This window comes from Caretta caretta, chromosome 28, assembly GCF_965140235.1.
Source record: "Caretta caretta isolate rCarCar2 chromosome 28, rCarCar1.hap1, whole genome shotgun sequence".
In the NCBI taxonomy this organism is placed as follows: domain Eukaryota; kingdom Metazoa; phylum Chordata; order Testudines; family Cheloniidae; genus Caretta; species Caretta caretta.
The window spans coordinates 5,541,834-5,557,846 of record NC_134233.1 but is presented as its reverse complement, the minus strand read 5'-3'; the positions used below and the strand labels follow the sequence as shown (position 1 = coordinate 5,557,846).

The following is a 16,013-nucleotide window of genomic DNA, read 5'->3' as shown; positions in this document are numbered from 1 at the left end:
GTCAAAGGGCCCTCCTTGGAACTGTCACTGCTGTAGTGCTTTCTCCACACAACTCCAAAGGTCCTCGGAGCTAAAACAAAATCTGAAGGTCTCACGGGGGTGGTGAAGGAGTCCATGTTTCCTCTCAGCCTTTCCACAATTTCTAAAACATGTCTTCTTGGTAAGAGATGGCTTCCTCTGCCCAGCGCTGGGACTTATGGGGTGATGGTGCTGCACTCTGATTGGCAGAGGGCGTTGGGAGGAGTTCTCAGAGGGGTCACATGACCCTCTTCTGGACGGTTCACCCAATCCGAGAACCTGCCCCATTTTGGTCAAATCTCTTCTCGGGGAGGTCCTCTGCAGCCGAAACCCATCGCGATTGGTAGAAGGTGGTGGGAGGAGTTCTTAGAGGGGTCACACGAAGCACTTCCAGATGGGTCACCCCACCCCGGAACTCCCCCCAGTTGGTCAAATCTCCTCTCGGGGTGGTCCCCAGTGGCTGAAACCCCTCCTGATTGGTAGAGGGCGGTGGGAGGAATTCTTAGAGGGGTCACACAAACCACTTCCAGACAGATCACCCCACCCCGGAACTCCCCATGATTGGTCAAACCTTCTCTCAGGGTGGTCCCCAGTGGCTGAAACCCCTCCTGATTGGTAGAGGGTGGTGGGAGGAATTCTTAGAGGGGTCACACAAACCACTTGTAGACAGATCACTCCACCCCGGAACTCCCCATGATTGGTCAAACCTCCTCTCGGGGTGGTTTCCAGTGGCTGAAACCCCTCCTGACTGGTAGAGGGCGGTGGGAGGAATTCTTAGAGGGGTCACAGAAACCACTTCCAGACAGATCACCCCACCCCGGAACTCCCCATGATTGGTCAAACCTCCTCTCGGGGTGGTTTCCAGTGGCTGAAACCCCTCCTGATTGGTAGAGGGTGGTGGGAGGAATTCTTAGAGGGGTCACACGAACCACTTCCAGACAGGTCATCCTGCCCCGGAACTCCCCCTGATTGGTCAAATCTTCTCTTGGGGCGTTCCTATCAGGGCGAAACCCATCCCGATTGGTAGAGGACAATGGGAGGAGTTCTTAGAGGGGTCACATGACACACCTTGCTTCCGGTCATTTGTCCGCCTTGACCCTGGAAGTAATACCTCATGGCTTGGGACTTCCAGTGACCGGTGGGCAAGGCTTACGAGGGCCAAGGGTGGGGTTAATTGTTTGATTGACGGTAGGGCCCTTATACTACTGGAGCGCCTTCTTCTGTTTGTGTCCCTTCCGCTTCAGTCCCCAAGCACTCGGCCAGGACAGATGTCACTTATGACCTCCGTTGCCACCAGCTGGACAGAGGGACTTGGGTCTTTCTTGAGGACCTGGAGAGCTGAAATGACACAGGACAACATGTTAGTATACAGACTGTCAAATCACAGCTAAGCGTGACCACAGAATCTTCAAGTACCAGAGCAGAATGATCACATGGTAAAATGTGAAACTAGGCTCAGTCCTTCTATTGAGGTGGAAAATACATGAGAGATGAATATGCCTCACTTTTCATATTGTCACCTGTGCCGGAAATAGCTGGAGACTTACTACCTCTGAATACCACGCTACAGAAGCTCTCCAATACAAAGAAAGCTTGAGCTTCCTCCATTGGCTCCCTTCCATGCTCCCAACAAGCGGGGAGACCCTGACTCGACCAGAAAGTCATCCACTCTGCTGTAAATGGAAGAAGGTCCATTGTTTCAATAGCTTCCACTTTTAAGTTTATTTTCCATCTCTATTCAAGAGCCACTGTCTGAGCTCCAATCACCCTGGAATTCAACAGAGGCCAGGTCCAAGCTGCTTTGTGCAGGACGCAGGGCACCTACTGGAAGAAAAATTGCTGGTGGGAAATTTGGGGTAGCAGAAAGTGGCTACAATTTCTCCTCACCTGGGGAGTCCTCAGAGAGCCAATAAAGCCCAAAGAGTGGATAGCACTGGCTGCGGAGGGGGCCTTGCCAGGACAACCAGGAGATGCACGGACTCACATCACACCCTCTGCAGCTTCCTCCTTCAGGGGAAATTAAAGCTGACTTTCTACTGGGCAAGAGTGAATTTGTCCTTTGACGTGTGGCTGATGCACTTTGCACCAGTGCTATCGGTTACAGCTGCTAGTCAGCTAAATTCCTTTAGAACTCACGGATGAGCAGAACTTCAGCTGTATTTATTACTTACACATCAGCAGATGTTCCAGGTCCAGCCATTTCATACGCTGCCTGTCTGTGTGTTCCAGGATGATGCCTAAATACACAATGGAAAACAAACAACAACAATAAAACCTTCCCTTGTTGAGTGCAAAGTGATATTAGCAGCCCCTAGACAGGTCTTTGGCCTCTCCTACTGTGGGCCTAAGGGTGAGCTGTGGGCAAGAGGATGCTCGTTCAGTTTAGAGTCCACACTGAAGAGAATGAGAAAGACTTTTTATTTTAAGAATGTTTACACAAAACCCATTTGCTTTAAAGAGTCTGTGTTCCTCTTGCCACTGCTGTCAGTTATTGGAGACATGCTAAGCTAGTGTCTTGGTCTAGTGGTCTGAGCAAAGGACTGGGGCCAGGAATAAGTGAGTTCTAAGCAGGGATCCCACAAGGTGACTGATAGGTGAGACTTAGGGCACAACGCCTGCCTGTCTCACCTGGGTATGCTTGGGAGAAGAGGGCACAGGGCCAAAGCGGAGGAACCTTTTGCCTCCTTGACAAGGTGGTGTGGCCAGGAACCTGAAACAGCAGGCGCTGAGGGCAGGTGGGCTGCATGCCTCCCAATGATGAAGTAGTAGTGAAGAGCACTGAGCAACACTGTGGGTGGGTCTGCACTTTGAGCGAGGGGGATCACTCCCAGTTCAATGGGACAGGCCCACTCTAGCTCGGACAGCGCTCGCATGCTAAAATTAGAATGTAGGTAAAGCAGCACGAGCAGTGGGAGGAGCTAGCCACCTTGAGAATCGACTTTGGGGTTTGGATGGGATCATACTTGGGGTGCTTAAACTTCCTGCTGCTCCTGCCATCGCAGCTACTCTCTATTTTTAGCACTCAGGGCTAGTGCGGGTATGTCTCATCAAGCTGGGAATTAGACCCCCAGTTCCAAGTGTAAACATGCCCTACGAGACAGTGTCCCAGCCTTTACTACTAAATGACTGCACCATGCTTTCCCTGCAGCAATCCCAAAGCACTTTATAGCAAGTCATGATTTCCTCCGAGCACCACACTGGAGAGGTAGGGATATTAACATCCCCATTTATGTATGGGAAGCTGAGGCACAGAGAGATTAATGGCTGCACAGTGGGATTTTCTTCTCTCTCCCTCAATGGGAATACCAAAAGGGACACTGGGCATCTTCTCTCACCAGCTAACTTGGCTGCAACTGCCCGCATCTCTTCCCAGCTGCTACAGAAGTACGTGATGGTGCTTTTGTACAAGTTCTCCAGCAGCTCGGCATTCTCTTTGGCCTAGAGGAAATCAGGGACACATGAGCTCTCTCTGGCTAGAAGTGCCCTTTGACTGCCAGCACATGCTTTTACGAGCCACAGGTAAATCAGAGAAAGAACAGGTGACTGGGTGGACGTGGGAAAAATGGGGATCTGTGGCAGATTTACATTTTCCATCACCCTCAGTCATATATCCCACTCTGACCGTTATTTCCATTACCCATCACACATCTCTACACCACCACACGCCACTCCAGTCAAGAATCTCAGACACTTCAATAGCTCACTCACAAGGTGTCTGCAAATGTCCACCTGGAGCTCCTCAGGCTTCAGCTCAGCTGTGCTATCAAGGTGTTCATTCACTGCAGTTTGGAGCCTCTTCAGTCCCAAAAATGGGACACAGAGGTGAAACGTAGCTCTGCATTCCTGAAAAAAAGAAAGCGTGTCACACCATTTAATTGTTCCCTACTGAGTGCTATGGTCATTCAAAGGGAACTCATCTGCTTGCCTGCTCATCTATTCCAGGATAAAAAGGGATTCATCTGGATGTAATTGGCAGAAAACATGCAGGAATGAATAATAGAGGGGAGAGCTTCCACTGCAACCTGGAGGTAGCATCAATGTCTTTTTGGAACAGATCTACCTATGAAAGCTGCTTCACCAGGTCTCTCTTCTGTTCTGGTGAGGCAGGGGCCTGGGGTGCAGAGACAGACAGGAATAGAGAGCTGTCGGGCTCAGACCCATGACCTATCTTGGATTCTGGTGAGGCAGCCATGGAGCAACCTGGCGGGAACTGACTCAGCAGGAGGGCAATGAACTGAGGGGAGAATTTGGGCCTCCACAGCAGGCAGGAATAGCAGATCTCCCCTGGCATTGGGAGGAAGATTCCTTTGGCTTAGTAAATAAGTCACTCTCGGTCTTACCACTGAAACCCTGGGGTTCGGGTCTTGCAGGTGCAGCAGAAGTGTGACCCAGCTCTGTCTAACCTGCTCGGCGAAATAGCCCTTCCATTTTCTTTTGGTCACGCGGGCCAGGATGCCAAATAGGACAAAGGACAATAAACGAAGAGCATCGTCCTCCTACAGCCAAGAAAGCCCCACAAGTTAGTAACTAAGGGACAATCACATCACGTACCTCGCACAGCCATCTCTTCTACGCTAAAGTTGAGGGATTCCAACTACAGCTAGTCGGAAACACTTTCATGCACGAATTTTTGATTTGAATTTGCTGATTCATCAAACTATTTTAGCGACAGTTCCATTTTGATGAAATTCCTCCAGAAGCCAGGCAGGGGTCCTTAGAAACCTGCCTGCTATCTTGACAGTGCACCCATTCAGCTCCTTGGAAGCCGATCTAGCAGGCTGACTGGGATCGTGGGCTTCCAAACCCACAGCGTCTGGGACCCTGGCTCTCAAATTTGCAACTCCCTGGCACTTCTAGCTCCCACAGTTTCCTGGGTTCCCAGCACCTGGGTTCCCAGCACCGAGAGCAGACTGCCCGGACCCAAGGCTTTCAATAGAGCTCGGTTGAGAATAGTAATTCCATTTCACAAAGAGTTTTGAAGTTTGGGGAGAGGGAGTCCCACAAATAGGAACAAAACCAAAATTTGAAATCTCAAAATTCTCTGCAAAAACGGAATCATTCCAACCCTCTCACATAAAAATGGTATAGAGCAGGCCCAACACTCTCTATTGTACCTTGGAACCCCCTTTTCATGGTTATCTAGCTATCTAATCTAGTATTCAGACTTTCTTTGAGGTTCTCAGTGGCAAGAAAGAAGAACAGAAGGGGGAGACTGTGGGAGCAGGGATGTCATCCCCATCCTCCTAATGTTCTCCTCCTCCGTAAAACACCTCTCTTCCCTGGGGCCGAAACATCTCTTCACTCTGACATGAGCAATGCCCAGGGAGTAAATGGAGTCTAATCAAGATCGCTTGAACTGGGGCTGGAGAGTTCTGGTCACATACGTTGTCAAAGTAGGTCCGGATCTGTTGGGTGAGGTCTCTGAAGGAAGAACCTATGTCCTTCTCTTTCAGCTCCTTCAGGACTTTGGCCACTGCTTTCATGCTCTCGCCAATGACTTCAGAACTGAAAGGGTCACTTAAGGCCCTGATCAGTATGACCATAAGAAACTTCTTGTGCTTTTTCACCTGGACAAAAATAGGACATTAAAGAACACTGATCACTGATCACACTTCTAATACGTTTTCTTTAGCAGTTATGAAGCTGTGGGAATTTCATCTCCCCCTCCCAGCCCCGGAGACCTATAGCTATATTTCAGACCAGGTTGGAGCTACAATGAGCCAAACTTGGTGCCATAATACACCTGTGTCATCCTATCATTAGATTCCTAGTTACTTAGATTCCAAGGCCAAAAGGAACCCTTGTGATTATCCGGCCTGACCTCCTGCATAACACTGAACTTCCCTGAAATAGTCTCTGTTGGAACTAGAGTGTATCTTTTAGAAAAACATTCAATCTTGATTTTAAAATTGCTAGTGACAGAGAATCCACTCCAACCCTTGGTAAATTGTTCCAATGGTTAATTAAAATTACCATTAAAAATCAATGCCTTATTACCAGTCTGAATTAGTCTAGTTTCATTTTCCCCCATTGAATCTTCTTATACCTTTGTTTGCTAATGGGAAGAACCCATTCTCAAAATGTGTTCCCCATGTGAGTAGTTCTAGACTGTCCTCAAGTCACTCCTTAACCTTCTCTTTGTAAGGCTAAATAGATTGAGCTCCTTGAGTCTATCACTAGAGGTATCTTTTCCAATCCTTTGAGAATTCTTGTGACTCTTCTCTGAATCCTCTCTAATTTATCAGCATCCTTCTTGAATTGTGGAGACCTGATCTGGACACAGCATTCCAGCAGTGCTCACATGAGCGTCATATTCAGAGGGAAAAGAACTTCTTTACTCTTATTCAAGATTCCTCTCTTTATGCCTCTAAGGATCATTTCAGCCCTTTTGGCCACAGCTTCGCATTGGGACACCTTATGTTCAACTGATTCTCTGCCATGACTCAAGTGGTTTTCAGCATCATTGCTTCTTGGGATAGAGTCTCTCATCCTGTAAGTAAGGCCTGCATTTTTTATTCCTAGATGGAGACATTTACACATGGTCATATTAAAGTGCACAGATTGTTTGCTTATGCCCAGCTTAGCAAAGGATCTAGCTTGCCCTGTATTGACTGCAAAGAGGTTACTCGGGTATGTGAGAGAGCAGAATTTGGCCTAGTGCATTGTGTGCAGCCTCTGTAAACTCCGAAGAACTATTTCCCTTGGTTTCTCTAGTTATGCTGCATTCTAGTCAGTATTCTCTCTTACCTTCTCAGGTGCCCCATAGACTAAATTTCCCAGGCCTCTTACAGCCATCTGCCGGACAATGCTGTTCCTATCATGTGACCTTTCTTCCAAGATGCGTAAGACTGGCTTAAGGAACTTCTTCTCCCTGAGCATGGGATCACTCATTAGCTGAAAGAAAATCAACCTGTCCATTAGCCCCAATAGGATCAGTAAGATTGGGAATAGAATTTGAGCAGACATGTCATACGCTAAAAACAACAAGGAGTCCTCCTACAGCCCCAGTCTTGAGGATACAGACAAATATGGCTACCCCTCTGATACTTGCCACATAATCCACTGTAACTTTAGCATTCCACACAAATGAGAAAGGTCTACAAAACATGGAGCTTTCCTTTTGGGCACTAGAATAGGGATCCACTCACCTCTTGAGAGCCTCTTAGTGGCTGGGTATGGTATCACAGTCCTTTTCTCACCCCTGGTGCACCCTGCCAGCCGTCCTCAGTGAGCCTTCTGTGGCTCAGGCCTCTGGCTGAGTCCCAAAGTCCAAAGGAACCCCTTCTGGGGTAGTCCAGAACAGTCCCATTGCCCTCACTTGGGTCTCCAGCCCCAACTCTGGGTCCTTTACATTCTGCCCTTTGTTCAAGCTCTCCATTAGCATTGTCCCCTCCATGGGGCTTATGCCACTGTTGGTGGTAGGGGAACCTGGGCCTGCCCCTAACTCTGGGTTCCAAACCATGGATCCTATAAACAGGAGCTAGGCACTGCTTGATTTCAGTTCATTGTCGCTTCTTCCTACCGGCCACTTTTAGCCTCACCCTCACCTCAGGGTTAAAGTTCTTCGGGACTCTCTTCCTGAAAACCCAGCTTAAGTAAAGGCTGCCAGAATCAAACTCTGGCTGTCCCCTGAATTTCTGTCGCCAGAGAGCAGCGCCCTTTCTTGCCCCTCCAGTTCCTGCCAGGAACTGACCTGCTAAGGCCCTTCAGCTCCTTTTAGCCGAGCCTCATGGGCTCGGATTGGCTGCTTTCATGAAGCCTCTCTAGGCAGACCCAGACTGGGGGCTCTTTTCCTGGGGCAGGGTGTAGTAGGACCACGGGGCCTCTTGTAAGGAGCCTCAAAGCTCAGGTACAGCCCATCACAGGCACAGAGAGGTTGTTTTTCTTAGAAGCAGATGAGCCCCGAAGATAGTTGCTTAGCATAAGTGGGAAATATGATGCAGATGTTGGAGGAAGGTTGTGGAAAGGGAGGATGCTGCGGCAGGTATCACACTAGCCTAGGACTTAGGAGACCCAGGTTCCATTTCCTGCTCCCTCAAAGACTTCCTGTGTGACCTTGGCAAGTCACTTAGCCCTTCTGTGCATCAGTTCCCTGCCTGTACAATAGGAAATATAGTCCTTCCCTACCTCGCAGGAGTGTGGTGGGGATACAGACATTAAAGAGTTTGGAGGTACTCAGATACTAGAGTAATGAGAACCTAAGATAGACATTAATGTAGTTGTAGGTTGCTTGGTTGGTAGTATTAGGACACTAGGTTCATTCAGAAGATCTGCTGAGCGAAACCAAAATCAGGAGCTGTTGGTTAGGATCAGCACTAGGACTTGGCAGAAGAGATCCAGTCATCCAAACTCTGTCCGTATCTCTCTCAGCCAGCACCTGTGGTTGTGTAGCTAGTATAGGCAATGACGGCAATAAAAACCACAGAGAGAGAAGGACTCAGAAAGGTATCGTGAAGTTCCTGGTGAGGTTTCCATATAAAGGAGGACCTATTCTACTGTCTAAAATGACAATTACTCCTATGAAGAGAACTGTACAACTCCCGAAAGAAAGGCAGACAACAGTCTAATGGTGAAACTACTCTTCAGAGCCCTGTGTCTTACCTGGGCAAGGAAAGCTGTGCTGGTGACTCGGTGGTTTTCTGTGGGGGAATTCACCCAGCGGAGGAGGCTCTGTATGATCTCAGGTGTTATGAGTCCAGATCTTAGCAGAAGACTGGAAGACAAAAGAAACCGCTCATGGGCTAGATTGCACACTTCAAAAAAACTCAGCTGCTCTGAGCAGACAGCTCTGATATCTAGGAGTGGGAGCGGTGTGTTTCCACCCAGGACACCCCACCCCCCCACAAAGCTATAAACGGGAGGTTCCCTCTCAGCCACTCTATTGGCTACTGATTCCCAAGGATAAAATGATGCCTCCTAGATCTCTTACCTCACCAGCAGACACACTCCCTCATGGTGAGTCTTGGGGTTTTCCAGAAGAATCCACGTTCTCTGCTTCCTGAGCGCTCTCACCAGTCTCTCATTCCCACCCTTGAAAAGCACAGACTCGAATGCTTTGATAGAAAGCCTGGGGAAAGAGAGGCACAGAACTGCAGCAATCAGGAGGAAGGTGCAGCTTGAACAGAGAGTCAGGAAGCCCTGGCTACTTCTCAGGTCTGCTGTTCAATCGGCAGTTCATCCATTGGCAATGTCCTGGACACCAGTGTCCCTGGAAGGACTTGATGCTGGGAGGTAAGTTTCAGTCTCATACATCTCATAGGACTAGTTTTGCTAGGGACAATATTTTGCAGTCCTTTTTCTCTTTCTGCAAGGACTATGGGCACTAGGAGAGTAAAGTGATGTGGAAAAGGTACATGATCAGGACCCAGAAACAGGGGGCATCGAGTGTGGTGATCACTAATGGACATTCTGGGGTCATATCTCCAGATATGAGGTGACAGAGTGCTGAGGGTTTGCACTTGAGTCAGCACTCTGGTCACTATTCCTACTAATTCCGTTCCTCACAGAAGGCCTAATTGGAGAGAGGTGTACCTGATTACAAGGTCAGATTGGGGCTAGTGAGTCAAGGAACCAATCATTCCATTAACAGGGAAACTGTGTAAAAGGACATGGGCAGGAGCCCTTTGAGGGGAACAGACAGAGAAAGAAACTTGGGTGACCAGATGTCCTGATATTTGGGACTTTATCTTATACAGGTGCCTATTCCCTCCCCCCCGCCCCACACCCCTACCCCTGTCCTGATTTTTCACACTTGCTGTCTGGTCACCCTAAGAGAAACAGAAAGACAAAAAGCTAGGAGAGCCTGACAAAGTGAGGTCTCTGAGTGGAAACACCTTACCCCCCACCCGACTTTTGGAGAAGAGTTTAGAAAGTTGAGATACAATATAAAGGTGCTATGTATTGGTAGGGGGATTAAATAGACTATATGTTGGTGCTTAGAAGGAAAAAAGTCTCAACGCGGTCTGTGTTTGTGGAAGATGTGGGGGTGCAACACCCCTCTCTGTCACAGCTGGGGGCTCATCAGGGATTTCCCTGTTATCTATGCAAATGGAGAGCCTGTTGGAGAAGCCGGTGTAGAGGTTTGGCAGTCCGGTGATGGAGGGAACACTGAAACAAGTGATGAAGCAGCAAAGAGAAGTGTGGAACAGGGGTTCTCAACCTTTCTGTTTCTGAGCCTCCCCCCACCCTCAACATGCTAGAAATACTCCATGGCCCAGTTCCAGGCCTCTGCCCTGCCAGGCATCAGAGTTTGGGGCTCCTGGCTCCGGATTTTAACCCCACAGGGTGCAGGGGCTCGGGGCTTTAGTGCAGGTGCTGGGCCTCAGGGCTCCAGCCCGGCTGGGCTCAAAGCTTCAGCTTTCTGCCCGGAGCCCCAGCTAGTCTAAAGCCAACCTTGCTTGGCAGACCCGCTAAAACCGGCCCGGTTGAGAACTGCTGGTGTAGAACAGTGGCCTCCAAACGTTTTGGCTCACGCACCCCCAGGGTGACCTGCCGCAGACGCGCCACCGATGGAAGACCTGCCGCAGGCGGGCCGCCAAAGGGGAGCACCAGCCTTGGACGTGCAGAGCTGCCGCCGAAGGAAAAAAACGGCGGAGTGCTGTCCGGCGGCGCTACTAATGCCACGCTCCCCCCGGGATCATCCCGCGCACCCCAGTTTGGAGACCACTGGTGTAGAAGACCCGACAGACCTTCCAACAATCCCAGCAGGCAGAAAAACAGCCTTTCCTTGCCTGGTAGGTTTAACAGCAAAAGAGCCATCAGGAATTTATACGGGAGCAAGCCCAGGTCTGGCAACAACTCCTCCAAAGTTTGGCGAGTCCTGTGACAGGAAATGGAAACCAGGAACAGGAGATCAGACTGTAAAATGGGACCTGCGAACAACCCCAATGTGTTTTTGGTTACTCTTCAAGGAGCAGCAGAGAGACCTCCTAGGGACAGAACCATGTGGGCCCTTCAACTGGCACCCTATTTAACCGGGGAAGCACATACAGGGCTTTTAGTGATGAGCAGGCAAGAGATTATGACATGATTAAGGCAGCCATGCTGGACGAGGTGGGGCCTGTCCACAGAAAAGTACTGCCAGAAATGTAGAGTTGAAAGATGGATTGAGGGATTATGCCTCTGTGCATTTGGACAGGAATTAAAAGATTGGGCCACTCATTGGTAAGGCCAGATACTCAGACTGTGGGGGAGATCATGGACTGCATGATTCTGGAAGTTTCTTCAGAGTCTCCCTGAGCATATCCGAGGATGGGTTCTGTGGCGCCAGCCAGTTCATCTGGACCCCACAGTTAAAGTGAGAGGAATTTATAGAGGCGGACATTCCCAGAGTGAGTCAGTGGTTTAAGGGACTAGATCTGAGAAGGACCAGAGTGCCTACAGCTGGGAAGGGCAGCAAGAAGAAGAGGGAGGAGCCTCAAGGAACTGTAATGGGAGCTTGGCCTACAGTGTGCTTCCGACATGGACGTGAAGGACAACTAAAAAGAGACTGTCCTAAAATGGACTGTGGGTTTGCCCAGTTTTGTGGTTGGGACAAGACTCCCAGGCAGGAAAGAAAAAAGAAAGTACCTACCGTATCGGTCTGGGTAGGGAGGAGCCACCAAAGGGACTAATGGACACAGCTTCATCCTGTTTGCTAATCAGGCAGGAGTTAGTGAAACCCCACTGGATACTTCCCAGAGGTAGGATCAAAACTGAATACCAGGTCCAAGGGGACAATAAATTCTGCCCAGTGTCCATGGGGACGATAAATTCTGCCCAATTTTAAGGACCCTGAATATTAAGGGGAAGTTTAGGCAGAAACATGTAGCGGTAGTGGATGGATTGCCCCACTGCCTTCTACTGGGCATGGACTGGAATCCCTTTCTAACAGGGACACCAAGGCAGGTATGGAGGCCAAAGGGGGGTGGAAATAAAACCTGAAGGGCCAGGTAAAGAGGAAATATATGTAAAGGGGCTGGAGAAACCTAGACACGAAAGTATAGACAAGAGGGAGGAGAAAGAAAACAAAGGTCAAGCGTAAAGGTGACTTAAGATCATCCGTTGGGGTCAAACAGTCATCAGAGCCCTTACCACCAGGATCTCAGGAGCAGGCATCCCTAGAACACTTTGGAGGGACTCGGAGCAGTCTGTGTCCATGGAAGAGGCCGGGGCACAGCCTACCACCCCGTCACATATAGGTACCTAAAATGGGCCTGCACATGGGCCAACAGCATGAGCAGAATATATACTCGTGTCTGCAGCGCCAGCAATCACATAGCTAGGTACCCATCCATCTGAACAAATTCAAGTTTTGTGGACAAAACTGAGGCACCCATCTTGAAAACCTGACCCACTGTGGCCACTACCTAAGATCAGCCTTACTGGGCCAGTCCAATGGTCCATCTAGTCCAGTACACTCTCTTCCAACAGTGGTCAATGCCAGCTTCTTCAGCAGGAATGAACAGAACAGGGCAATCATGAAATGATCCAATCCCTGTTGTCCAGTCTCAGTTTCTGGCGGTCAGAGGCCTAGGGACACCCAGAGCTTGGGGTTGCATCCCTGACCATCTTGCTGAATAGCCATTGATGGACCTGTTCTCCATGAACTTATCCAATTCTTTTTTTAAAAAAAGCCCAGTTATACTTTTGGCCTTCACAACATCCCTTGGCAATGAGTTCCACAGGTTGACCGTGTGTTGTGTGAAGAAGTACTTCCTTATGTTTATTTGATACCTGCTGCCCATCCGTGAAGAGAGCTGAGATCCTGGTTTCCTAGGAAAATTCAGAGACATTATAAAACCATGAAGTCTGGAATTTGAGCACCTTGTTGGCATGGAATAAAGAAACACAACAAGAAGAGAAACTAATCATGTTGTGAGATTGGTGGGAAATGTACATTAATGTGCTACCAGAGCTGAAGTCAACTGAGGACTCAGGAATCTTAGTGTTAACTGGCGAGGGGCACAGAGTGGGTGCCGAGGGACCTGGTACGTACATTCTAGTTCACTAAAAGATTGCCCCATGAGTCTCAAATAAAAGCCCATGTCACCAATATCATTGTGAAACGCATGTACAGATGCTGTGTAAAGAGTCATGGATATGCATTGAAAATTACATTCTTAGGATCTGTGTCTCGGGACTAGTCACCAGGAAAGGTGACAAAATGGTTTTCTTTCAGGCAAGAAATGTTTATCCATCTGTTTGTTTACATGTGAACCCTACATGCTTAATGTACATTCAGTTGAGAAGGACTGTGAGAACTTTAAAGAAAGAAAAGTAGCAGGAAGTAGACAGGGGGTGGTGACCCAATTTTGGGGTACACATCAAAGGTTTGCTCTAGTCTATTTGGGGGACATCTTTCACTTAGGAAGTAGATGGACCGCGAGTTTGCTTCATGAAAGAGGGGTCGCGATCAGGCTTGGTTGAGAACTTTGGGTGAGAAACATCTTGAGACAGGAGGTTAACCTGTTGGTTAAGTTTAGTTTCTCGGAGCAAGTTATGATTTCATTTGAAATGTAACCATTTTTTGCTTGCATTCTTACTGACGGTCACTGGAATCTCTGTTCTTTGATAATCTCCCTTCTTGTTTTCACTAGAAATATATCTAAGTGCTGTGTGTTTTGCAGTACAGAGTCTAAGTATCGAGTACAGAGTCTAAAGTAGAAGTAATAAACGGGTGTGTACTGTTCCATTGGGAACAGCAGGCCTGACAATTCTGTGGGAGTTCAGTGGATAAAGGGCTGGACACCATACGGAATGGTCAGAGGACTCGGGGGTGGGTGTGTGCCTGTCATTAACCTGTACAAAGAGACTGAGGTCTGAGGAGGCCTGGGTGGCAGGGTTTGTTTTGCCAGAGCCTGGTCGTTTCAGGGAACTGACCCACAGCAGGCACAGACAAGACTTCCTCACTCGAAGGGCACGTGGTGGTAAGGTGCCTCATAACCCTGGGAACTCCTCGGGAGCGTCACACAACTCTACTGGAATTCTCTTGGTTTCTCTCCCTTCCTTCTAATTACCGGCAAGGGTTGCCCTCAGTAAGTTGTAGCCCTTTTCGGATTTCTCTCGGGCTGCTTCTCGTTGGCAAAGGCAGCTTTTGTCCGAGGGTTTGGCTGACCTGCTGCAGGAGAACAGGAAACAACTCTGGGAGCAGTTCCCGCACAGCTTTGCTCGACTGCAGGGCTGACACCACCTCAAAGATGGCACATGTTGCCTGAAAGGAGAGCATGGTAAAAAAGGAGATCTCTTCCCAACACCATCACACCCTCTCTCCCCATCTGATATCTGCTGTATGAAATTCTCCCTTCTGCCAGTAACTTGAATGACAGCGAGCAACTTGCTTAACTCGTGGCTCACTTTCCCACATCTGTACAAATGTGTATGACCTCCCAAGGCATGCTGTGAGTCCAAAGGAAGATTTGCAAAGAAACCTGCTCCAAAGACTTTCTAATGGCCAGATAGCATTAAGTAAATCAGTAACGTATCTAAAACTGCCGTATTTGTTCCACAGGCAGCAGAGCTGGACTCAGGGAAACAGTCCATCAGAGGAGAAGTGCCCACACAGCAATATTATACCACACTTCCAGCTTTCCATCAGCAGGATTATCGCAGGGCACAGGAAAGCCTGAAAGACATGTTTGCCATCTAACTTACTAAGAGAGGTTCAGCAGCTGCCAAATGCCTGTCCATTTCGGTCTCTGAGGTGATGCTGCCTTCTGTTCTTGTTGGAGTCTTTATCTTCTCTATTAGGGCTCGTAGGACTTGAGTGGCAAGCAAGGGGTCTCCCCCCAGAGATCTCCACTGCTCAGCGGTGTCACTGCAGTTTAACAGAAGTTACAGGTGAGCCCTGGACACTTTTGTGGCTCACCCTGAATGTGTCATATTTTAGCAAAGACCAAATGTTCTCCTTGCCTATGATGAGAGAGTTAGGAGTCCTGTCCTCCTTTAACGCTCCTTGTGTTTAAATATTGAGTTTCCAGTTACAGAACTAAGTTAAGTGACCTAGTCCTCCTGCAGCCTAACCATTAATACTAGACTTCAGAAGGACAGGACACAGAGCGCCAACCTCACTTCCTGTTTTCTCCACTTCCCAGTCAATATGGAATCATGAGCATGTGGCTCCCAAAGATCTAGGGTTTGGAAGGCAAGTGGATGAAAGAAAAGCCAGATTCCTACTAGATGGACATACAACTATGAGAACGAATGTTCTTGGCCATCCTAGGTCCCCTTCACAAATGGCGTCCCTACCCTCTGTTTGCCAGAAGCTGGGACTGGGCAACAGGGGATGGATCACTTGACAATGACCTGTTGTGTTCATTTCCTCTGGGGCATGTGGCACTGGTCACGGTCGCAAGACAGACTACTGGGCTAGATGGCCTTTTGGTCTGACCCAGTATGGCTGTTCTTATGGTCTTAGATTCCAGCACTGATAACTGATACCTCAGTTAGGGATCTTGAAATGAAATGATGGATCTGCTTCCAGTCCACTTTTAAGTACCAAGGATGGCAACTCTGCTCAAGCAGCCACACCCTCATTGATACCAAGCAGAGGTCTGATGATAATATTGGCCCTAGTCTTTGCAATCAGCCAGGGATTTGCACCTGAAGCTGTCATGCTACCAGGAAACCAACAGCCACTGCTCATTTCCAGAGTGAGCTCAATTCAGGCGTCTAGAGAGGTAGATGTTTCCAACAATACACTCCAGTTATACCAGTAAAGATAGATCTTTAGGATGTCAAAGCAGCTATTCATGAATGGAAACAGAATGACACTTAATTTCTCTCCGCACCCCACCTTAACATGTTCTTGGACCTTCCTGCAGAAAGAGCCAGGCTATTAACCCTTAGGAATGATCCCAAACTGTTTGCGGCTTAAATGAAGCCCTACATCTCCTAGGAAAGCTGTGGGATCCATGTTTTACCAAGATAAATGCAATAGGTAGCGGTATATACCTGTCCATCGGCAGACGTTTGCTGAGGAGGCTGGAGATCACTGCCTCTTGGTGATGGTGAGCTAG

At 48.6% G+C, this 16,013-nt stretch overlaps 2 long non-coding RNA genes across 2 annotated transcripts; both read right to left on the bottom strand.

Annotated features, from left to right (window-relative positions):
• Positions 1-824: 824 nt before the first annotated feature.
• Positions 825-3,428, bottom strand: LOC142070364 (uncharacterized). Its single transcript, XR_012666319.1, has 3 exons — positions 3,354-3,428; positions 2,190-2,255; positions 825-1,356 (listed from the first exon to the last, which is right to left on the bottom strand). It is a non-coding gene; the product is annotated as an uncharacterized LOC142070364 (long non-coding RNA).
• Positions 3,429-9,011: 5,583 nt separating this feature from the next.
• LOC142070362 (uncharacterized) lies at positions 9,012-14,809 on the bottom strand. The gene is made up of 3 exons (XR_012666317.1): positions 14,650-14,809; positions 14,016-14,209; positions 9,012-9,085 (listed from the first exon to the last, which is right to left on the bottom strand). It is a non-coding gene; the product is annotated as an uncharacterized LOC142070362 (long non-coding RNA).
• Positions 14,810-16,013: the final 1,204 nt, after the last annotated feature.